General features: G+C 41.4%; 1 pseudogene; it reads right to left on the bottom strand.

The window, feature by feature from the left end:
• The window catches only part of LOC140542394 (uncharacterized), a 158,478-nt pseudogene that overhangs the window by 120,880 nt on the left and 11,514 nt on the right, over positions 1-26,084 (bottom strand).

Here is a 26,084-nt window from a genome sequence, read left to right as displayed (position 1 = left end):
TCCGCGGTGACCGGCGGGGACACTGATCAGTGCAGCGGTCACGCGCTCCAGCGGATACTTGGTGTTTGAGCTCATCAGAGCGGAGGTGTGAGCGAGGTTCACGCCCGTTGACTTTTCTGACGTACAGCAGAGCCGACAGGATGCGTAGTTTATAGCCGGGTTTTGATCAGAAGACATCAAAACTAATTCGTATTTATCACGCAGCAGTTTAACTCTCACGTCCACGGAATTTAAAAATGTCTGTGTCTGTGTCCCAGCAGCTCAAAAACCCGGCTCTGTTCGCTGAATTCGCTCCTCTATGACAGGCCCTGGTTCTCTCCAGTGGGGTCAGCGTCGTCCATATGTCCCGCAGTATCCCTTCTAAACATGCCGGTGGGAAATTGAGATGCAGGGTCTCCTCAGAATAATTCAGCAAACACTCCATGGCGGCTCGGTAGCCGTAGGTCGAACTGCTCTGGGAAATCAGTTTATCGCCCAGAGAAACTTCCACCTGGCTAAAAAGGCTCGCGATGGGTAGTTGATCAAACCGACCTTGGCGTCGCGCGCTAAATCAGAACCGTCCGGATTCGTCATTTTGCAGGTCAGGTACAACAGCCAACGATTCAAATCCAGATGCTCGTCTCCCGAACCTGCTACGAAGAAATGTATGGGACCGGTGTCTGTGATGGATGTGATGGGTGGCGTTTCACATATTTGTAAGATTCGATGCTGGTTTGTGTGATAGGCAGAGTAAATAAGCCCAACTCTGATTTCAAACACTCGGTAGAAGCGGCGTGTATCAGAGACATGCTTGTTTTTGTTTTGTTGTTTTTTTCTTCTTCTTCTTCTTTTTAAAATTTATCGGGACTCAGTCAAACTCTTTTCCTCTTCTTTGCGGGTTTGGTCTTTTTTTCTTTTGCTTTTTCTTCAAAGAATGTCCAAAGGTCAGCGCCTCAGTCACTTTCTGCTTTGTAAGGAGATCCTCTGATTTTATGGGGGTTAGACACGCGTTGCCCCGGAGGGCGCATGTGCACGCGACTGAGCGCGGACAGACCTGTGCCCTCTTGACTGTCCGTAAATCTTCGACCCGCTTTGTCCGCCACAGCAGAAACAACATATTTAGCAATGTTCTGAACAGCCGTCTTGAGGTGTGGGTGGACTAGACTGAAAGCTTTTTGAAACAGCGACACGTCTGAATTTACGTACAGATAAAACCTCCACCCTTTATACAGGCCGGGTGCTCGCCCCTGTGCGCAGCGACCCACCGATGTTCTGTGAAACCCAGAATATCTGCAAAAGCTCCAGACGTTCTAACGTTAACGGGCTATTTATTTTCCCAGACCAAACGCTTCCTTTCTTCTTTTTCAAGGTTAAGTTGGAGGCGTCTGGTCAGTGGGTCTAAAACAAAATTACACCACAGGTCTTTTACCTAAAAAACTTGTTTATTTTGAGCAAAAGTTCCTCGACGGTGGCATAAAAACCACCGTGTGCTTTTCTATATGAATCAGTTCCAAACCGAAATTAAACCAAATTTCAACCTCTTCTGTTTTCCCTCTGTGGTCTAGGCAGAGTGAACCACGTCGTCGGATAGTTCATTTCTGAGAGACCCACCACTCAGCAACCTTTCAGACAAACAGTTTTAGAAAACTTTACGCAATAACTAGAAATTTCGTTTTGCGGATACAGTTTGGGACATGTGTTCCTGAGAAGCCTGATGTAAAAATCGCTGTTCTCCTCCATGTCTTAGTACCACTGCGGGGGAGCGAGGTCATGAGCATCCCTTTCATCTATCCACCAATCAAATTTCAAATCCCAACCTTTCCATCTGACTTTTATTTAATTCTAGCCAATATTTTTTTAATTGGATACATTCTGTTTTTCAGCACGACTATGTTCTGCATTTCTTCTTCGTAAAAAGAATCCTCTATTACCTCTCCTTCCAGATCCCTAAGTTTATACATGGGCGGGTCTCTTTTTAACACCTCCTTTATGAAAAAATATTCGACTGAAAATGTTTGCCTTTGGTGAACGCCCTGCCTTCTTTGGAAATGTGAACCACGTCGTTCACTGTAAATGTAGAGAGCCAGATATTTTAACCACCAACCCGTTTACCTTATAAATGATAAACTTGAACTTGATTACGGCGCGTCACCTCAACGGGTTTCATTCTGATAGATCTGTGAAACGTACGATTGTATGAATGCACCAGATCTTTCAACACATCTAAATACCTGTAAGTGTTTAACCCCGTAAAATACCTAAACATACGACCCGTGAGAGTTGTGTTGAAACGCTCCACCACGAGGCCTTCAGTTCTCTAGCCGTAGTGAAATGTCTAATGTTATATCTTTTCAAAGGGTTTTAAAAAGATTTGTTTAAAAACTCCTTACCTTTGTCGGATTGTAGAGTGAGGGGTCGTCTGCCTTCCAAAAATATTTTATAAGCCCTAGTCACGATTCGTGCTCATTTATTTTACCCAGGAGTTTTTAGAAAAAATGTCTATACACGTGAGAATATTTTTTTTTCATCATTGTACTGAAAGATTGCTTAAATCCACCAAATCAATTCACCACTGAGCCTCCTTTTCCTTTTCCTTAAACTAGAACCACGTTCCTTCTGAAATTAATTAGTCTGGGTTTATTTAAGGAATATGTGTCTAAACTCCCAAGAAAAACATCAGCCTTATTTTATTATTATTATTATTATTATTATTATTATTATTATTATTATTATTGAAGGAACCAGAGTACTTTAGACTACGGATAAAACTCTGTCTACCGCTCAAACTCCCCACCGTCCTAATAAAGTTCTTCTAAACGTTCGTTCGCTGCCATAACGTTTAGAAATAAAGCCCAAAACAAAACAAGCAAACTAACAAACCAAAAACCCTCAAATGACAGACTGTGTGTGTGTGTGTATTTTTATACCTATATATATATATATATATAAAGTCAAGGAAAAACCCACCTCCAGAAGAACCCGTTCCTCCTCCACACTTTTATCAACAACAAAAATTTGAATAAAAAGTTGTAGATTGTTTTTGTTTTGTTTACATTTGGATGCAATTTTTTATATTTTGTTTTTTTTGTTGAAAAATAAAAAAAGAAGTAAAACTGAATAAGTAAAAAAAAGTTGTTAAACATCATAAGTAATAATATGTTGTATTAATAATATAAAACATGCTATATATGTTTAATCAGTGTAGTTAAATACATTTAAGGCAAAAACATGATAAATATGGATATGGAGTAATACTATGGGGATTTCTTTTGTCTACATCAGGATATATATGTGTATAACATGAAATACATGAAAATGAGAAGAGGAACATGTTTAATAAATGAAATGACAGCGTGCAGAAAAACAAAGCGGTAACAGTAGCAGCAGCATTTTTTTCACCAACCTCAGACTTCATTAGAATGTTATACAGGGATGCAGCAGCCTCTTTACACTGATCACTAAACTCCTCATTGTGAAAATAACGAATCAACGCCTCAAAGGGATTTTTGGAAAGATAGTCGGACGTAGATTAGTTGTGTAACATCTTATGATCCAGGTCCAGGTCGCTTCCTCGCCTCCACGGCTGCAGCTCGCTGTTTCCTTGCTGTTGTTTTTCCTTATCTGGCAACCCGGGGTGTGGCAGTAGGACTGGGGGGTGGGGGAGTGGGGCAATGGGCGGGATAGGAAGCTACAGCACAACCAGAGATCCGCTCCGTCCCTGACCCCTCAAAGACCACCATACAGCTAGAAGCACTGCGGTCAAGAAATGCTAGAGCTGAAACCTGTGTGTTTCTTTAATATCTGGAGACAAATCCTGATCATTAGCTAGCTAACTACCATGTGTTCAGTGAAAGGTCAGCATTTTTATTAATGGGAACACAAATAATTAAAGAAAGTTAGTAAATAGAAAAGTCATTTGCATGAAATCATACAGAATTTTCTCTGTGGAGGATATTTCATTATTTTTACTTAGAAAACAAAAGAAGAAGACTCTTGGAAGATTCTCAGGGGTAAGTGGAATAAAGTAATGGGAGGTGAAACAGTATAGCCATCAAATGTAATGTGATGAACCAACTTCATATGAATAATTGTGTCTTTTATAGTCGATTATAAGATATTTAAGATAAGATAAGATACTTTTATTGTCATTGCACAATGTACAACGAAACTGAGCAGCAATCCTTAAGGTGCTTAAGCATACAATAATTAACACGACTAAAAACAAAAATAGACACACAAATTTACACAGTGGATGATGAAAATATATACAATATAATTAACAGATTATTGCACAAGTCCTGAGTAGTTTAGAGATTTTTTCAAAATAAATATGGAAAAGTGAAAGTGCGCATGGCTGGTGAAAGTGCAGCTATCAGTGTTGTTGTTGTTGTTTTGTTTTTTTCTTTTTTTTACTTTTCAGTTTTCAGTTCCTTGGTAGTGCTCTGTGAATGTATGTGTGTTTTGCTGTGTTCAGTTCCCGTACAGCGCTGGGGTAAAAACTGTTTTTCAGTCTGTTTGTCCTGGATGTGATGGACCTGAAGCATTTTCCAGAAGGCAGCTGTTGGAACAGATGATGTCCAGGGTGGGAGGAGTCCTTCAGGATGTTGGCTGCCCTGCTGAGGCAGCGGGAGCTGAACAGGTCCTCCAGACTGGGCAGTGGACAGCCGGTGATCTTCTGGGCTGAGTTGATCACTCTCTGCAGTGCTCTCCTTCCTGCCGCTGAGCAGCTGACGTACCATGTTGAGATGCAATAGGTCAACACACTCTCAATGGCACAGCGGTAGTAGGACACCAGCAGCTTCTCATGGAGGTTATTTTTCCTGAGAATTCTCAGGAAATAGAGGCTCTGCTGTGCCTTCCTGACCGCAGCTGTGGTGTTGGTGTTCCAGGAGAGATCTTCAGAGATGTGCGTACCCAGAAATCTGAAGGAAGGCACGCTTTCCACACAGTCCCCATTTATGAAGAGTGGTGTGGGATCGATGCATCTCCTCCGTAAGTCTATAACCAGTTCCTTTGTTTTAGAGGAGTTCAAGTTGTTCTCTGCACACCACTCAGCCAGTCCCTGGACTTCATCCCTGTAGGCGGTCTCGTCTCCACCAGATATGAGTCCCACCACGGTCGTGTCGTCCGCAAACATGTTGCTGGAGTGGGTGGGGGTGGAGTTGTGGGTGTAGAGTGCGTAGAGAAGAGGACTCAGCACGCAACCTTGTGGAACTCCAGTGTTGAGTGTTACCCTAGAGGAGTGACGGCGGCCCAATCTAACAGACTGGGTGCGGTCTGTTAAAAAGTCCTTAATCCAGATGCAGGTGGGTTGGGAAAGTCCAAGGTCTGTGAGTTTGGTCACCAGTCTGCTGGGGATGACCGTGTTAAAGGCAGAGCTAAAGTCTATGAACAGCATCCTCACATAACTCCCCTGGTGATCCAGGTGTGTGAGTGCTGTGTGAAGGGCAGTGGCGATGGCATCCTCAGTGGACCTGTTTGCCTTATAGGCAAACTGATGTGTGTCAAAGCTGAGTGGGAGACTGGCTCTGATGTGCTGTAGAACCAGTCTCTCAAAGCACTTCATTTATGACTGTTCTATGTTTTTACTCTGCACTACTGCCTTCATCACTACACTTTATTGCAACATCATAATGAAGCTTTTGTGTATTTTCTGCTTTTGTCTTACAGTGTATGATGATGTTGATGCCGTCCATCCTGTGATGAGGAACATTTGTCACCGCTTTAGCTGAAACAGGGCTGCAAGTTTTCCTCTAAAGGACTCCCAGGTCATCTTCAAGAGATGCTCAGCAAAAGTGTAAGCACACCATTTTCACCTCCTCCAGCAGACCTACAGAAGACTCTTAAATTCAGTGATGCTCTCAGAGGGAGAATTATGTAAGTATTCCCTTGATGATGTTGGTGTGACGGGCCGTCTGCATACTGAAGTGATTCCATTGTTTTGGAAAGTCACGTATATAAAAAACGTAGACACTGTGTGGGTTCTGTGTGGTAAAATGTTGCTTGTGGTTTCTGGTGGGTGTCTTTTTAATAAGGCTGATATTCTCTTATATAAGTGAAACCTACATTATGTACATTTTGCCATGTCAGGATGAAATATGATTCTTTTAGCTGGTTTAATAACCTTTTTACTTAGTTTCATTGTCTTGTTAATGCCATATTGTAATGGTATGGAGTGCAATTTCTTTCAATTTAATCTCCATAAACATTGTTAATTTTTTTTTTCTATTTCTGTTGCTCTTTCAGTTAATGCTAAAGTTCAGTATGTTTTTTTTTTAAATATTAAAATATTAAAAAATAAGATAAAGCTAGTTTATTGTTGTGAAAATTGGCAGTAGTTTAGGGTTATGATGGACTTTAGTTTAGTTCATGAAGTAATGTGAAGGAAAGGACACTCTCCCTCTCTATGGAGTTCACTTTTATAAAGCAAAAACACACAACAACGACTTCTGCACTCGAGAGTCTAATACAGTGTCTTTAATATTCAGCCTCCGATCACTCACTATTAAGGACACAGAAGCCGTTCACTCCGATAGAAGAGTGCACTTCTATATAGTGAGAAGGAATCCCTTTGGAATTGACCTCATGGATGGAGCTTGGATGTCACCGTGTGGTCAAACTGATAAACTGCAAGAGTTATAAATAGATAGCACATATTGACAAAATCTGAATAAATGGAATACATTAAAAATCTGTTTTAACAGCTTTTAATCTGTTGAGGCTTTTTAACAAAACTACCTGTAAAATAAAGTAATCTTTACTGACAAAAATAGCAGAATCTTCTGCAATTTAACAAAAAGACTTTAGTTATGCTGATATATCTCTGCCAAATACATCAAATACTGTCAATAATGCATTTAAAAATTAAGAACAGCTAGAAAATATGTGAGCAAAGATTGTCTACCTTATGAGACGGTATAAATGATATTTGAACAGATTTGAACTTTGACTTTATTGATGCATTTGATTCATTTAAAGACTGAATTCTTCAGTAAGTGAAATTCATGTTTCTATAAACTGTAGAACCACAGTCAAAAGTTATTACCTGTGATTTATTCTTACATTTCTAATATTTAAATCAAGCATAAATGACCCATCCCCACATTCTCCAATACACACATAAAGGTATTACAGTCCAGCTGTGCAACATGTTGGGTGCAGATTCCTACCAGAGCCCCACAGATAGAAAATGATGACCCACCAGTTACAGCAGACATATGACTCTCCCATCATAAAGCTATGAACTGCAGATGTTTGCGGTTCCGGTGGACAGGTCGTACGCTCGCTCACCTGCTGTTTATTTGTTTGCTCTCTTATTACTTGAAAAATGACTTGTTTTGATTTGCTTATTTTTTTCAGCTGGTTGGTATTGTAATCTTTGTGCCAACTGCGACCTCTTACTTAACGTTACTTTGTCTTACCATCTGTCGATTGCGCTTCTGTGTGTTTGTTTACCTCAAGGAACATGGCGACCGCAGAGGATCGTGCTCTTCGGACGCTCAGCAAGGAGCTTGCTCTGCTGGACCAGAAGATCCAGTGGCTTTTGGAGAAGCAGGCCGAGGAAAATAGTAATTTACCAGTATCACTCTCATATTGCTTATCAGATAAACCCTGCAGTATTGAGACTGTGTCTGTCCCTCACATAGTCCGCAATTGTAGACGTTCAAAAATCAATTTTAACAACCTGATTAGAATCGATGTTAGCACTTCGTGATTTCCGAGTACTAGCAACTCCCACATTAAGTTTGGGCTGTTAAACATAGGTTCTCTAGCATGTAAAGTAGTCATTGTCAATGAAATTATTACTGTAAACCCCCTCAGTTCACTGTGTCTTTGTCTTTGTCTTCGACTCCCCCAGGCTTTAACTACTGCAGTTATCCACTAAGGCGGCGTAGCCTCAATCTATGATTCAGTTCTAGGCCTAATCCAAAACTCAGGTTATGAAGCTAAATCACTTGAAGTGCTTAGTCTTAAAGTGGGAGGCTTTTCTCCGGCTTCTAGAAAGCAGCACTGTGTTCTGCTTATTACAGTCTATCGTCCTCCTGGACCGTATTCAGATTTTCTTAGTGAAATTGCTGACTTCTTTTCAGAAGTAGCTGTCTCTACTGATGAGGCTTTGATTGTTGGAGATTTCAATATTCACTTTAAAAAAAGACTCAGGACCCCCTTAGAACTGGGTTTAAAATTAATCTTGATGCTTTGGGATTTATTTAAAATGTTATAGGTCCAACTCATAAATATAGGTCCAACCATACACTAGACCTAGTTCTGACCCTGGGTATTGAAACAGAACATTTAGTAAGCACTTCTCAGCCTGACTCCATTTCTGACCATTACCTAATCATGTAGTCCTCAACCAGGATATCCGCCTGCCGCCTCGCTTTATGAGCAAAAACGTACCGTAACAATGTCTACAGCTAGTGTATTTATTAATAACCTTCCAGATTTAACCATCTCCAGCCCATCTCATCATATAGATCTTGAGCATGAAACAGATGATCTGCTGTCTGTGCTCCGCTCTAATCTTGACAATGTTGTGCCAATTAAGATCAAACTAATTATGGAGAAAAAGCTAGCGCCTTGGTATAATGACCATACGCATAGTCTCTACGGCTTGAATGGCATCATAGTCATGCAGAATGCAAAATAGCCTTAATTAAAGTGGATGTCTCTGAAGCTTTGGGGAAGAGGTAACTATAGTTTATTACTGAACATGACACAGAGAAAATAGTAGCTGCAGTCCACACCTATGCTGACAGTGTGTAATTCTTTATCATATTGTCTTCAGAATAGGAGAGTCCAAGACAACGAAAACCTGAACATGAATGAACATGAGATCAGTGACCTCAGGAAGTTGTGATTATTGTTTTGAGTAGTAATGTAGAAGTAAATGTACTTGTAGTATGATTCCTAGTATTTACTCATCTCACATTTGACAGTTTTGATTGGGGAACAGATGATCAGGGAGAAAAGGAAAAGGTGATGACAGCCCAGATGAGGAATATGTTCCTCGTCTTTGTAAACAGTCTGTTAGAATTTGATTCTTACAGCTGCTGCTTCATGACTGGCAGGGGAAGACCCAGACTGAGGTAGCTTCACCCTGATGACCCCAGAAGGTTTGGCCTGCTTCTGCCTGTCCCGGCACCAACCATAGAGGAACTCAAGCAAACCCAGGCTTGATCGTATGCTCCACAGCTATAAACTATCCTTTCTTTTCTACATCACACTGTGCTGAAGAACTAGCCCACAAAACAATAACTACATTTTTGTGTAATAACTTCAGTTATTCTCCACAGTGCAGCGTTCCAGACAGACTAATGAGCAGCAGTTCCCACTGGAGGAAGAGCTGCACATCTCTCAAGTCCCTTTAAAGTCCATTTTACATATTTTTCTGTATTATATTTATTCATATCTGTTGCTATACCTTGTTTTGCATTATTTTTATAATAAGGTCGTTGCACTGATTGGAGTTTGTATACTGATCTCACCATTCCTGGTTTTATTAATAATATACTATAAAATTTTCACTTTTCAATACTGTAAATCATGTTCATCATAACCATTTTAAACAATGTGATTATTGTTTTTTATGTACTTACCCTTATAAACCCTTGTTACTCTGTAAATAGATAATGTATAGAACTGTTTAATAAAGTTGTTCATTTTCATCTTGTCTTTTTCATCAACTCATAAGTCATACTTTGTTACAGCAGCATTGTTCATTAATAATTAGACTTTATTTTAACAACAAACAACAATGTTAGAAGTGTAAATCAGGGTAAAGACAGTCTGAAATAAACTGATGTGTAACAGTAACTACATGAAATGGAGGGAGCTGGTGATGAATGAAAGCTGAAGAGCTGGAAGCCCTGATGATCTTCCTGCGTCCAGAAGGTTTGTGTGGTGAAGCTCCAGTGAGGGCCCTTCATAACTGAGGTCTACAGCAGCTACTACTCGGAGAAAAGTGTGTATATGATCTGTTAAACTGAGCAGTATGTTGTCAGGATGTGTAAATTAGTAACTCCAGCTCCAGAGTGTATTTTAGGAGCAGTGGGCTTTTGTGTTCAGGAGAACGAGCTTGGCTCTGGATAAAGCCGGCAGCGCTGCATCCAGCTCGCTAACAGTTGACAGAGTTATATAAAATCCTCATGAGCTGGTTTATAATGAACAGACAATAAAAACAGATCAAGCGAGTATATTTACTGATCATCTTACAGAATATGACTCGTCGTCGCTTGTCATTGTAAAAGTTATTGAACTCGTCTCGCGCTCGTTCCTGCAGGTTCAGTGTCCTCAACCTGGCAACCCGCTGGAGCTGCGGGTCTGGGGTTGAGGGGGCGGGGCAGACCCCTCTCTCCAGTGTTTGGAAATTGGACTGCGGTAGACATTTTAAACGATTGCTGTCATTTAGTCCTTATTGTTCCTTTTGATGTTTTATTAGAGGACATTTCACATCGTCTCCAGTTAAAACCCTCGAATACGGAGGTTTGTCAAGGACTTTTATCTCTTCTGTCGGTTTGGAAACAACACCTGATGTTCAAATATTTCTCTTAAAATGAAAGTCAACCAAATTCATTAATTTTATACATTTATATTTTATTTAAGTACATATTTTAGTTATTATATTCGGCTCCTTGTGCTCGGGTCTACAGCGGGACCGGGGAACTGATGCGCGTTGGCACGTGATTTGTTTCAGTGACGTAACGAAGCTTCGCTTCCAGCGATCACGTGATTTCCGGTATTTTGAGCGAGACTCTGAACCGCTGTTCGAGACGTGAGTCGACTCAGAGCGTCGAGCGACCGACTCTCCTTTATAGTCTTTACTCTCAGCTCTGTCTTACTGATCTTAGGGAGCAGAGAGCTCGAGGATTACAGCAGCTGGCTGTGTTACTGTACAGTCCTTTGTCTCGCTGACCGTCTGTGTTTCTGTCTGTTTACTGTGGAGGAACATGGAGACCGCGGAGGAACGAGCTCTCCAGACGCTCAGCTTGGAGCTCGTCCAGCTGGACCGGCAGTCCGAGTTCCACCGACGGAAGACGAGGCCAGAGGCAGCCCGCGGCGGTCTTCACCTGCTCCGGCTCCGAGTACAGCTCCTCAGGGCGGTGCTCTCATTGCTGGAGACTCTACTGTAAAACTCCTCAGAGTATCGGAGCCCAAAGAGCAGCGCCACGGTCTCCTGTTCTCCAGGTGTCCGTGTTCTGGACGTCGGCAGGCGGCTTCCCTCAGCGGCAGCGTCGCGGCTTCTGGCCCTTCCCAGTCCCACCAGTCAGGTTAGTTTAAGAGGATTTCCTCGATTTTATCAGCATTAATTCTGTGATTTCTCTGCTTGTATTAAAAGTAATATATCAGTGTCACTCAGTGTTTCAGACAAACCCTGCAGTATGGAGACTGTGTCTGTGTCCCCGCATGATTTATAATCGTAACGTCAGAAAATCGTCTTTATCAACTTTATTAGAATTGATCCAGATTCATTCAGCTTTCCGAGTACAAGCAGCTCCTGTATTGAATCTGGGCTGTTAAATATACGATCTCTAGCCCCTAAAGAAGTCACGGTCAGTGAAGTTCTGACTGATCAGCTCCTTAGTTCACGATGTCTCTGTGAAACTTGATCAAAACCTGGTGAATACAGAGCTCTGAATCAAGGCCTAGGAGTGGGTTTCACATTGGTGGGGGACATAGAATCAGCCCCTCTGGAAGTTTGTGGAGGCTTTTAGCGTTCATGATGGACTTCTGACCTCAATGTCATGTTATATAGAGCCTTTATGTACAGATACTGTAGCAACACACTCGTAAAGGAGCCAGTCTGTTCCTGAGACAATAAATACACACCTGTGATCATGATAACCAACAGCATCACAGCTAGCTTACTGTACTTCATGATGAACATCTAACCCTGTGTTCAGGGGTTTGTTGTAGACCCAGTGATCATCTAGCTTCTGTGTAAAGTTATTTTCATCTGGATAATCAGGTAACATGTTGTTACAGGTTCTTCCAGACTGTTTGAGAGCATACAGTGACTTATTCAGTGACTTATTTCAGCATACAGCAGACCTTTTCACCTGTATTTTCCTCTGGTTGCTCCATATACATCTCACAATTAATTAAAGCATTGAAGTAGGATGTTGTAGCGGCAACCTGGTGGAGCTGAAGGTCATCTGCATCAACCCAAAACTGTGATTTTGTAGAACACCTCTTTAAAGCTCTGTGGTACATTACAGACCCTGTAACAGTGGTCAGTATTGGTCAGTATCTGGTCTTTAATATCTGACACACGGTCAGCTGAATACTGAGTCCTGTCTCTCTTTGAATAGTGTGTCTGTCTTTAGCATCAGTTTGAGACTCTTGAACCTCTTCAGGAATCTGATCACCACAGTTAGCTGTTTTCAAGGGGCTACACATCTCTCTCCATGAAAATAATCATCTGCTATTGACTGGTCAGTCTGGGTTTGGTGTTAAGTAACACACTCTGTAAGAAATTTCACCAGTCTGTGTTTATGGACTTTCTCTGTGTCTGGATAGTAGACTAGGTATGATGGACTGTTCTTACCCTACAAAGATTCCCTTTAACACTTTGAGTCTAGGTTAGGCTTTCTCCCTGTCAGCATGTTGTATGGAGGTGGTTTCAAACTGCTGTTTAAGCTCCTGTTATGAAGAGTTCTTTAGGTAAATTGCTGTGTAAAATGGTTAGTGTGTAACCCATCAGTTGATTCGAGCCTCACTTGCTCACTTGTTTACATCCCAAACACAAAGCTCTTAACTAACTCCAGCTTCAGCTTAGTTGCAGGTATTGTCATAACATCTGCCACCATATCTGCTGTGGGACAGGGTTCAGTTATTTTCCATTCATGAAGCGCTGATCTAATGAAGTGGTGTCTAATGTGGACGTGTCTTCATCTTTGTCACCATACAGGGTTCATGGAAAGAGCAATTGCGTCTTGGTTGTCTTCAGGTATTATCAGAGATGTATCTTGGTGATCACTGTTCACGGCATTTAGTAGCTGTGAGGTACAAGCTTTCCTAAGTTGGAACAGCGAGTGCCATATATTCTCCTTCACATGTAGACCGAGCAGAGAGTTAGAGGACCGTCTTTAGTGCTGGAGTCTGTTGTGCTTCGCCTGTCTTCTGTATTTGAAGCCAAATCTGCATCACTGTGTGCCTCAAGCTTCAGTTCCTCTCCTCTCTTCTGGTAACACAGTCCATGATCAGTTGAAGGCTATAAGTACCTCCTTTCATGCTTGACTGCAGTCCAGTGTTGTTCTTGTCTGAGCCAAATGAACAGCGACAATTTACTGACGGTCCAACTTGGATCAGGTCTTGTACACGTTGTAACGGTTATGGCTTTGTAAGTCGTCTTGAAATCAAAAATAAAAAAATGCAGAGAGAACCATCCACTAAGTGTTATTTTGTTTACTGCACCAAAAACCCACTGAAAACACAACAAAACATACCAACATCCACCAGTTATTTTAATGGTTCTTTCATACTTTGTCTATTGGAATAATCCAAAAACAGGAGTTAGATAGCTCTCACTGAGGTGTTTATACTTCAGATGTCCTAATGACCTAATACCCCCCCCCTTTTGTCTCTTCACATAAGTCAGTCTACCTGCTGCTTTGTGAGATCTTGTAGGATCAACAGAATCACTACTTGTTACACTGTGACTTTTGTCCACATGGGGTTGACCTTAGCAGACATACCAAATTGTTCTAGTACTTTTGATGTGTACTTCTTTTGACTCCTCTTTACTGCTCCTTGACTTTGATCCAAATCAGTACCTAGAAAATGGTTCTGATTTCCTAGATCCTTCATCTTGAATGTTGTTGATCTCTTTTTCACCTCCATGAGTAAGTCATTGTCTCTGGCAGCAATGATGAAATCCTCAACCCAGATTATCAGTATCATCCTCCTGTTTTCAGGGTGTGTGTTGTAGACACGATGGTCAGCTGGGTTCTGTGTAAATGGTCATGTTGTTTCAGGTTTCTCCAGATGGTTTGAGAGCATTCAGTGACTTATTCAGTTTACAGAAAACCTTTTCACCTGTATTTGTGTTTCCTTTAAATGTGTGTTCCCTCTGTTTGCTCCATATACATCTCCATCAATCTGTGCATGCTAGTAGGCTGTTGTAACGTCCATCTGGTGGAGCTCAAGGTCATCTGCTTCAACCCAATACTGTGATTTTGTTGAACACCTCTTTGAAGATCTGTGGTATATTACAGACCCTGTAACAGTAGTCAGTATTGGTCAGTATCTGGTCTTTAATATCTGACCCACAGTCAGCTAAATACTGAGGTGCTGTCCTGTCTCTCTTTGAATAGTGTGTACCATGTCTTTAGCATCAGTTTGAGACTCTTGAACTTCTTCAGGAATCTGATCACCACGGTTAGCTGTTTGCAAGGGGGTACACATCTCTCCCCATGGAAATAATCATTCCCTTTCTCATTTTGAGTCTCGCTTCTATCTGTCATGTTTGTAAGTGTTGTTTGCTGATCCAAATACTCTCATCTTTAAAAGGTTTGGCTTTCAGAGTACAAGCAGCTCCCACACTGAATGTGGGCTGTTAAATATATGATCTATAGACTCTAAAGAAGTCACTGGCAAGAGAGCATACAATGATTTATTCAGTTTACAGAAAACCTTTTCACCTCTTGATTTTCCTTCAAATTCCTCTGGTTGCTCCATATGCATTTCACAATCAGTCTGTGCAAGTGGCTGTTGTAATGTCCATCTGGTGGAGCTGAGGGTCATACTGTGCTGTCATCTGCATGAACCCAAAACAGACCCTGTAACAGAAGTCAGTATCTGTGATGATCTGGTCTTTAATATCTGACACAGTCAGCTGAATACTGAGGTGCTTTCCTCTCTCTTTTTAGATGGCGTGCACTATGTCTGTCTCCTTCTATTTAAGCGCCATCCCTGAGCATGAGGTTGAAACGCTTGAACCTTTTCTGGGGTGGGTTAACATGGTTAGCTGTTGGCATTACCTCTTCTGGAGTCTGAACACGGTTAGCTGTTGGCATTGGGGTACGCATCTCTCCCCATGGAAATAATCAGCTGCTATTACTTGGTCAGTCTGGGTTTGGGGTTCTGTAACACACTCTGTAAAAAAATGTCACAAGCCTGTGTTTGAGGACTTTCCCTGTGTCTGGATAGTAGACTAGGTATGATGGACTGTTCTTGTCCTACCTAACAAAGATTCCCTTTAACATTTTGAGTCTAACTTCTATCTGTCACGTTTGTAATGGTAGTATACTGATCAAATACTGGCGTCTAATGTCTACATACATCTTTCCATCTTTATCAACATACAGGGTTCATGGAAAGAGCGATTGCTTCTTGGTTGTCTTCCAATATTTTCACAGGTGCATATTGGTGATCACATGTTCATGGCATTTAGTAGCTGTGAGGTACAAGCTTTCCTTAGTGGTTGCAGACAGTGCCATATATTCTCCTTCACATGTAGAGAACAGAGAGTAAGAGGACTGTCTTTAGTTGGACTAAAACCGGAGTCTGTTGTGCTTCGTCTGTCTTCTGTATTTGATGCTGAATCTGCATCACTGTGTGCCTCAAGTGTCAGTTTCTCCCCACCCTCCCTTATACATGCTTGACTGCAGTCCAGTGTTGTTCATTTGGCTCAGACACGTACTACGACAATTTACTGACGTTCCAACTTGGATCAGATCTTGTACACATTGTAACTGTTGCAGCTTTAAGTCGTCTTTAGATTAAAAAGAAAAGAATCCACCAAGTGTTTGTATTTTTTTTTTCTGTACCACAAACCCAGTAAAAACACAAAACACACAAACATCCACCAGTTTTTTTTTAACCGTTCTTTCATACTTGGTGTCCATTGGAACAATTGAAAACAGTAGCTCTCACCGAGGTGTTTTTTACTTCAGATGTCCTTCTCTCTGAAGACAGTTTATATATCCTGGGTGTTTCCTTATGAAAGGAAAGTCTAAACCAGGGAAGTCCTTGGTTTGAGTTTCTGTGATTCCATTCAGGAATGCTGCCGTTGTCCCACAGAGTCCTCTGTGTAATGTTTATCCCAATAGCCATATGGGGAGCAAGTTAATTGTAAGGAGTAAAACCTACACACAACATGAATATATAAAAAATGGAACCATGGAAAAACTTGCAATGAGTATTAGAACCTTATGTTCCTTAAATAAGGGTCTTCAATACAGTGAGGCCTGAATTTGTCCACATTACTAAGCTTCCTTGCTGCCTAATACCCCCCCACACCTTTGGCTCTTCACATACATCAATCTACCTGCTGCTTTGTGAGATCTTGTAGGATCAACAGAATCACTACTTGTTACACTGTGACTTTTGTCTACATGGGGTTGACCTTAGCAGACATACCAAATTGTTCTAGTACTTTTGATGTGTACTTCTTTTGACTCCTCTTTACTGCTCCTTGACTTTGATCCAAATCAGTACCTAGAAAATAGTTCAGTTTTCCTTCATCTTGAATGTTGTTTGCCTTTTTTTCACCTCCATGAGTAAGTCATTGTTTCTGGCAGCAATGATGAGATCCTCAACCCAGATTATCAGTATCATCCTGCTGTTTTCAGGGTGTTTGTTGAAGACACGATGGTCATCTAGGTTCTGTGTAAAGCCATTTTCATCTTAATAATCATGTTTCAGGTTCTTCCAGATGGTTTGAGAGCATACAGTGACTTATTCAGTTTACAGAAAACCTTTTCACCTGTATTTGTCTTTCCTTTAAATCCCTCTGGTTGCTCCATACACATCTCTCCATCAATCTGTGCATACAAGTAGGATGTTGTAATGTCCACCTGGTGGAGCTCAAGGTCATCTGCATCAACTCAAACTGTGATTTTGTTGAACACCTCTTTGAAGCTCTGTGGTACATTACAGACCCTGTAACAGTAGTCAGTATTGGTCAGTATCTGGTCTTTAATATCTGACACACAGTCAGCTTAAATACTGAGGTGCTTTCCTGTCTCTCTTTGAATAGTGTTTGTTATGTCAATCTTTGTTTAAACGCCATCTTAAGCGTCAGTTTGAAACCCTTTTACCTCTTCTGGAGTCTGAACACGGTTGGCTGTTGGCATGGGGGTACACATCTCTCCCCATGGAAGTCATCTGCTATTGACTGGTCAGTCTGGGTTTGGTGTTCAGTAACACACTCTGTAAGAAATTTCACCAGTCTGTGTTTGAGGACTTTCCCTGTGTCTGGATAGTAGACTAGGTATGATGGACTGTTCTTGTTGTACCCTACAAAGATTCCCTTTCTCATTTTGACTCTAGCTTCTATCTGTCATGTTTGTAAGTGTACTGTGTAGTGTAGTATACTGATCCAAATACTCTCCTCTTTAAAAGGTTTGGCTTTTTCACAACCATATCTGCTGTGGGACAGTGTTCAGTTATTTAACACTCATGGAGCACTGATCGAATGAAGTGGTGTCTAATGTGGTCGTGTCTTCATCTTTGTCACCATACAGGGTTCATGGAAAGAGTGATTGCTTCTTGATTGTCTTCAGGTATTTTCACAGGTGCATATTGGTGATCACTGTTCATGGCACTTAGTAGCTGTGTGAGGTACAAGCTTTCCTGAATGGTAACAGCGAGTGCCATATATTCTCCTTCACATGTAGACCGAGCAGAGAGTAAGAGGACCATCTTTAGTTGGACTAAAACCGGAGTCTGTTGTGCTTCGCCTGTCTTTTGTATTTGAAGCCAAATCTGCATCACTGTGTGCCTCAAGCTTCAGTTTCTCTCCTCTCTTCTGGTAACACAGTCCATGATTAGTTGGAGCCTTTAAGTACCTCCTTACATGCTTGACTGCAGTCCAGTGTTCTTGTCTGACCCAAATGAACTGTGACAATTTGGTGACTGTCCAACTTGGTTCAGGTCTTGTACATGTTGTAATGGTTGCGGCTTTGTAAGTTGTCTTCAAACTAATAAGAAAAAAATGCAGAGCGAACCATCCACTAAGTGTTTTTTTGCTTACTGCACCACAAACCCACTGAAAACACAACAAAACATACAAACATCCACCAATTCTTTTAATGGTTCTTTTATACTTTGTCTATTGGAACAACCCAAAAACAGTAGTTGGATAGCTCTAATCAGAGTGTATCTATAACCCTCTTTTGCACACTGGATCTATAGGACCAGCTAGTATTTTGAGCAAGACTCCAAATTGCTGTTTCGATGCGGTCCTGCTTTGAAAGCTTGTGACGTAATTGGGCTCTGAGTCGAGCAACTATCCCTACTTTATAGCCTTAATATTGGCTTTGTCTTATTTATCTTGTAATCCCTGTGCTATCTGCTACCTGTGTTACTGTACAGTACTTTTTCTCACTAACTGACTTTTGCATTTCTGTCTTTGTGTTTACACTCGAGGAACATGGCGACCGCGGAGGAACAGACGCTCTTCATGGAGCTCGTCCTGCTTGAACCGCAGATCTAGTTGCTGTTGTAGAGACAGACCAAACTCCACAGATGGAAGACTAGGCCGGAGGCAGCCTGGGAGAGTCGTCGTGTTCTCATTGTTGGAGATTCCACTGTGAAACACTTACATTTTGGGCCCAAAGAGTAACGCCGCTGTCTCCTGTTTTCTAGGTGCCTGTGTCCTGAACAGGCTTCCATTGGTGCTTCGGCAGTGTGACACCTTCAGCATCATCTTTCTCCACTGTTCTCCACCTGACTCAGCGAGGCCCTGAAGGAGCACTGCCGCACACTTCTGGACACCTTTCCGAAAAAGACAGACTCAAGGATCGAAGAGGCAGCCTGGGGTCCGTCGTTCATTCTTGGTGATTTGGACAGTTGGCAGGTGTGTGTGTGTGTGTGTGTGTGTGTGCGATATTACTTTTTGATACAAGCAGAAAAAATAATATCAGTGTCACTCAATGTTTCATCTAGGTTCTGTGTAAAGCCATTTTCATCTAGATAATAATGCACCCCCTAGGTCCTTCCAGACTGTTTGAGAGCATACAATGACTTAATCATTTTACAGAAAACCTTTTCACCATGTTTGATTTTCGCTTAAATCTCTCTGGTTGCTTCTTACAGATCTCACAATTAATTAAAGCATTCAAGGAGGCTGTTGTAACGTCCATCTGCTGGAGCCGAAGGTCGTACTTTGCTGTCATCTGCGTCAAAGTGTGTATTGGTGTAATGACTGTGTGTTTGTTTGAATGTTAGGGTTTTTGATTGGGTTTGGGGGTTTGTGGTGTAGTAAACCAAATAACTTTTAGTGGATTGTTCTCTTCTCACTCTCTCTTTTACCTGAGGATGAGCTACAAAGCCATGGTCTACATATAGGTCTACATGTAAATAAAGGAGTGATTGCAGACAATTTAACCCCCCTCAAAGTGCTAGTGAGCAGCACACAATTTTGTCCACAAGACCTCTCATGTTGCTTGTTACTCCTAGGCATTTCTTCATTTTCTTTAATATTAGCATTGGCTTGTTTCTTAGCCAGTTTTAATCCTTGTGTTATCTAGTGTGTTACTTTATATTATTTTGCTTTACTAACTTACTAACCCCTGTGTTTACTCAAGGAATACGGTGGCGGTGGAGAGGCCCTGGGAGAGTCAGCGTGACCAGGGAAACCGGTAAAATGTCCTCGGCACTTTGTCTTCAGCGAAGGACAACTACTCAGGGTGGTGTTCTCGTTTTTGGAGACTTCTTCTAAAACACTAATTAATATCTGTCACAAAGGGTAACTCCAAGGTGCCAGTGTCCTGGAGGACCACTACTGCAGGCTCCCAGACAACATATGGAAGAAGACCGCTGCCAGGATCGTCATTTCTAGCCCTATGCCCATCTACTGATGAGAGAGCAAGCCGTTCAGCCAACTCTTCACGCTCCACCACTGGCTGCAGGTTTGACGTCCGGTCCCCTTCTGCAAAGAAAGGCTTCATCTGTGCTCCCTGGGGTTTGTTGATCTCTCCGGGAACATCAAGAAGGTACTATGCCAGGACTGACTTACCTGACTGGTGTGACTGGGTAGGGCCAGTGATTTACATGATTTACTTTATTCCAATCATTAATTCTGCCATTGCTCTGCTTGTGTTAAAAATTGTCTCTAGCTCATATTTCTGACGAACCCTGCAGTATCTAACCTGTGTTGGTCCCACACATTGTAACCAAACATTATCAATGACTTTATTAGGGATAACCACCTTAGTTCACCATGTCTAATGAATACATGGCCCTGAATGAATCCACTCCCCCAGGTTTTAACTATTACAGTTTTCTTTACAGGTCTGGTCGTGGCAGCATATTTATGATAAAAAGCTAAGTCTTTTTATCTATTCCATCTGCAACAGTGTGTGACTGTCTGTATATCTTTATCTCTTTGTCCATCTGTAACTCTGGCTGGTTGTCCATCCATCTGCAACTTTCAGTGTCTGTGTGTCAGTCCAACTTTTAATCTGAGGTAGCTCTCTTTACATATAAGGCATATAATTTCCCTACCGACTCACCGTAAAGATCTGATTCATGTAACAGATGATCTAGCCTGCACATCACTCTCTAACCACAGCTTTTTGTGTTAATAAATGGTGCACCAGCTCCATAGCAGACCTGCTTCAGTTACTGAAAAGGACTTGTTTAGCATAGTTCCATCACAGTTTTTAAAACTGGTTTTGCCTAGGCTCTGTCTGTCTATTCATGTGCAGCTGTCTTTCTGACTGTGTGACGGTTTCTGACTGTTTGGCAGTGTGTATTTCGATCCACAACTCTGGCTGTTTGTCCATCTACAACTCTCTGGTTGCCTTTTCATTTACACCTGTGTGGCTGTCTGCTTGGCCATTTGTTTGCAATTCAGTGTCTGTCTGTCAATGTGCAACTCTGGCAGTCTTTCTGACTATGCATTTGCAACCATGTTTGACTGTATGTTCCTTTGTCCATCTACACCTCTCGCTGGCTGTCTATAAAGCTGCAGTTCATTCTGTTTAGATTCTGGCAGCTACTCTGACTGGCTGTCTATGCATGTGAAACTCCCTATCCGTCTGCAAATGTATGATAATCCCTCTGCAACTTTGTTTGGCTGGCTGTCAGGTGCAGTGATGGCTTTCTTTCTGACTATGTGTCTGCGTCTCTGTTGTTGTGTGCTGCTTTGACTGTTTATCCATGTGCAACTCTGGCTGGCTGTCTTTCTGACTGTGCGTCTGTAACTATATTTGGCTGTGTGAATGTCCATCAACACTCTTTGGCTGTTAATAAATCTGCAATTGGTTCTGTTTAGACTCTGGCTACAACTCTGACTGGCTGTATATCCAACTGCAACAGGTTGACTGGGTGGCTGTCCATTTTAAACTGTGTGTGGTGCTGTTTGCATGTCCATGTGCAACTTTGTGGCTGGCTGGCTGGCTTTCTTTCCATATGTGATTCTGTGGCTGGACTGGCTGTCTGTGTGCAGCTCTGGCTGGCTCGCTGGCTGCTTACCGTTCTGCATCTCTGTCTGTCTCCATCTAAAACTCTGCAATTCATCCTGCTAAGGCTCTGGCAGCAACTCCGGCTGTGTCTATCCATATGAAACTGTCTGACTATCTGCATCTCTGGCTGGTTGTGTCTATCTGCAACTGTGTGGCAATTTAGTGGCTAATTTTCTTTCAATGTGCAGTTCTGGCTGGCTGGCTGGCTGTTTTTCCGACTATGCATCTGCAACTCTGTTTGACTGTATGTATGTCCCTTGGCTTTCGGTCCTTCTGCATCTCTGTCTGTCTGTCTGTCTGTCAATCTATACCTCTCTGGTTATAAATCTGCAGTTCATTCTGTTTAGACTCTGGTTCCAACTCTGACTGTCTGCAACTGTGTTTGTCTTTAAATCTGCAGCTCTGTGGTTGTTTTTCTGTTCATCTGCTTGAAATTGTGACCACATGTGTCTATTCTCTCGTCCCTGCACTGGATTCCAGTTAAATTCCATGTTGATTATAAAATACTTCTTCTGAAATGAGTCTCTTGATTGTTTGTCCCCACAGCATCTTGGAGAACTTCTTAAAACCTACAACCAGTAACGTACATTTCTTTTGCAGGATTCAGTTTCCCACTTCAGAAGAAGCAACTCTGGGGGTATTCTAATCATGCTGCTGTAGCCTGTTTTCATACTAACACTGTTCTGTCCTGATCTGATTTACAGGTTCTGATTATTATTGTCTTTCTAATCTACGTTTACAGGTCGTACACCAGTCTACTCATACTCCTAAATCCCTTTCTTAATTTTCTTCTTGAAAATGGCCCAGAACATTGTGCACCCTTGACCTCCTTTCAGGCCCCCAGGAATCTGGTTCCTATCCTTTTTCACACACAAGGACAATGCACCACCTAATGTTTAGTTAGTCAATCATACCGATGTCTCTTGTGAGTTTCTGTGTTCAAAACAAAGTGTTTCATCCAAACTGGCTGAGCTGTTCTCGCGTTTGAGACTCTTACCAACACTACTTTAGGAAATGACCGCATGTGGTTGTCCTATGTAGCTTTTACAGCCACAGTGCTTCAGGACTGAAATAAGGGGGTGAGGACACCAGTCTTACGGGATGATAGAAATCCATGTTTGGTAAATGGAAAATGTTTATGGACTCTGAGCTGATCATATGGATTGCAGTGCTTGTGCTCGAGACTGATGTATTATCCTGTTCATTCAAGTCCTTTTTCTCGGAGTGGTAGATATGTCTGTTTCTTTGCAAATGTATTTTGGCCACAATTCTGTCTCTACTGTTATGACCTTGATCAATTCTACCCGTGTCATTTGTACAGTAAGTCCTGTGGCAAAAGAGGCCTGAGTTTAGGGAAGGACATTTTTATTGTGTCCAATCCTTTGAGTATGTTTATGTAGTTAGGACTTTCCCTGTGAATCAAGGCCTTGTTTTATCTAAGATGTGCTTGAAACCTTTACTGTTTTTTTTTTTTTTGTTTGTTTTTTTTTGTTGTTGTTGATGTTTTAAGCTTGCCGTGATCTGACTCCCACCCTACCCATTGGATCTCCTAACCCCTTGTTTTCCCCCCTCCTTTCTTCTCTCTCTCTCTCTCTCTCTCTCTCTCTCTCTCTCTCTCTCTCTCTCTCTCTACCTCTACACCTCTACCATGTATTGAGATGCCCAGTTCCAGCTATTCCATCCTTGTACCACCAGACCTGGCTCTCGACTATCCTACAGCCCACTGTCCTGATCTAGAGCCTCGTGTTGATTCATCCTCACCTCACTGCATGACCATGTATACCTGCCTGGACTTCAACATTTCACTCACGTTTTCATCTTTTATGGCTTGACGGCGCATTTCCATATTCTCTTAATTCAGTATTGATTTATTGTTTTTATTCCTGGGTTTTATTCTAGGTATTTATACCCAGATCTCTGTTTAATGCTTTGTGATGACATTTGTTGTTTTATAAATAAACTTGAATTGATTTTATAAGGCTTTTCCCCTTTTATCTATTTTGTTTTTTGCCAATGTTTCAATACCACTCCCTTTTCCTATCATTTATTACTTGTTGACACTTTGAACATATGGTCGAGTGATGACGCCAACTGCTCGTACTTTCCTGCTTTAGAGAAACTAGGGCTGTCAGCTTGTATATCATATATACTCTTCTATATTCTGAAAGCAGTGTGTGCAGTCTTTAATCCCTTATTTTTTTACTAATAATAATAATCATAATACATGTAACATTTGCTGTTACTTTACTTTGTGTGTTATTATAGTGGTCTAGTGGTTATAGATTTAGTCTCTATGTATACCAGGCTATGTAGAAGTCAAAACAGTAAAAGTCAATACAAAAAACAACTGAACTGTTCACTAATGCTGATTAGAGGTTTCTGATTGAATACTCACGACAGGAAGAGCTTACTCGGGCCAAAGGCCAGTATATTAATTATGAATTACTTCAGGTGACCATATATATGTAAATTCAGTATGCGAGTAAAAGGGGAACACACATTTACTTTCACTGTTATGGTAAATTTATCTTTACCCCTTATCTCGTGTACATTACGTCCTCTCTGTAATCTTCTCATCCTGAACTGAATTTAGAGCATCTATCGACCGATACTTGGAAAATACTTGAACATGGACTCCCAGGTGGTAGGTGGGATGAGAAGAATCGTATCTTAAAATAAAAAAATATGTGAAAAAACTGGATGTAGTTCAGTTCATGACCATCATGAAAAGGGAGAGTGACGGTCTGTAAACAGAAGAATTGATAAATCTGTAGAATCCTCACTTGAACTGAATGTTTAAATGCACTGGAACTAAAGAAACAAACTGTAGCTGGTCTCTGTGGCCTAGACCTTGCAAAGGCTTGTGGGAGGGTGCGGGGAGATTGCCTCTCCAAGGCCAAGTGAGGTGAGGGTCCCGGAGAGCAGGAGATAAGAACTAATAAACTGCTGTTATATTTAATATATGCCAGAGTTAATCGTTTAGACGCTACAGTCTATTAGACGTCTAAATTAAACAGCCCATAATGTTGCATATTAATGGTTTTCAAAAGCTGCCATGGAGTTTCAGTTCTTAGTTTCTAAAATGAATCTGGGTCTGGGTTCATGTTGGGAAATAAGGACTGTTTACACTCATTATGGAACTTAAAGGTGAAGGTCACTTTAGGTCAGTCTGAAACCACGTTAAGGTCATTTTTTCCAGGCCTCCTCAGACTGTGGTTATTAGCACAACAAAACGGAGACAGTTCAGGGTAAAGAGACATAAGTAGACAATTCAGTCCAGTTTCACAGAGATTACACTGATTCAGGATGAAAAGCGACACAGTAGCGCCACCTACAGGTCAGATATCATATCTGCAGCAGCAGCTCCAGTCATAGACTGAGAAGAAGAAGCCAACGATCATTTCCTCACTTATTAACGAGGCTAATCGTCTCATCTTAAGGCATTTTAGCACATTAAATATGTAAATATTACCATTGTTATTATTGTTAATAAATAATGACAACCACAATAATAATTTCCTTTATGTATTACAGATGTGATGTTTTCATGATACAGTTGTTTTCAATTATAATAATAATAATAATAATAAATAATAATGATAATAAATAATTTATTAGTTACTGTCATACCTGGTCAGACGTGGCAGTGAACACAAGGAAACACTTGCAGGGATGGACGATGCAGGACTTTAATGTAACCTGGGCAAAAGTAAACAGACACAACAAAGCAAAGCACAACCGGGGGAACAGCAATCTAATGCACAGAACCAGAAACAAAATCAAAACCTCACAACTCAAACTGGACACAGTAACACAGCTGGGACTGGGAGGAAGCTGAGCAGTATTCAGGAAAATGAGAAACATATCAAACAAAAGCAGAACACTAGACGGAGCTCGGGCCAGAAGAAAGAACACAAGCGAGGTGTTGAAAAAAACAATGAACAGAAACCTGGAAGCAGAAAAACCAACAAACCAAAATAATGAAGGAAAAACAGAGAAGAAAGACTTCAGTGAAACAGGGAGGCATCAGGGCTTAGATCAGCAGAGCAGACAGAGCAACAAGGATAACAGACATAAGACCAAACAGGCAACGACAGGATCAGTCTGCTTCCTCTTTGAGCAGAGCGTAGAGCGCAGTGCTACAGAGGCTGTAACAGAGCTGATTCACGACAACGAGAGAAAACAAAGCGACAGCTTAAGAAGCTCCAGTCCCAGCTGACCTTGATCCGCTTAATGAGGGAAGCCGGCTGCTGAGCGCGTGCCGAGGGCCTGACAGTTACAGGTATTACACTGTATTTACACAATTCATTTATATCATTTATTTTACTATTAATAATAACGGTTATGTTTACAGTTTTAAATATTTGAATATATTTATATTGCCATTATTGTTAATTATAAATGAACAACAACAGTAATAATAATGATGTCCTTTATTCATTACTTGAAACTGAACTGATTTTGACTGTTGATGAACTTAGACAATCACAGCAATCACTTGCAGACATGCCCCTAGTTCTCCAGGTAGCCAACAGGAGGGCCAGCTGATTTGTATTTGTGTGGCCTTTCCTTAATGTTTTACACCGAGCATCAACAACATAGCAGCACATGCAAAGCCCAGAAGGAAAACCACAGCCGGCCTCCTCCACACTGTCCCTCCTGTCTGAATGTGTGAGCAGTGACGCTGCCCCA

Source organism: Salminus brasiliensis, chromosome 20 (genome assembly GCF_030463535.1).
Source record: "Salminus brasiliensis chromosome 20, fSalBra1.hap2, whole genome shotgun sequence".
NCBI classification, from domain to species: domain Eukaryota; kingdom Metazoa; phylum Chordata; class Actinopteri; order Characiformes; family Bryconidae; genus Salminus; species Salminus brasiliensis.
This window is presented reverse-complemented; position numbering and strand designations above follow the sequence as displayed.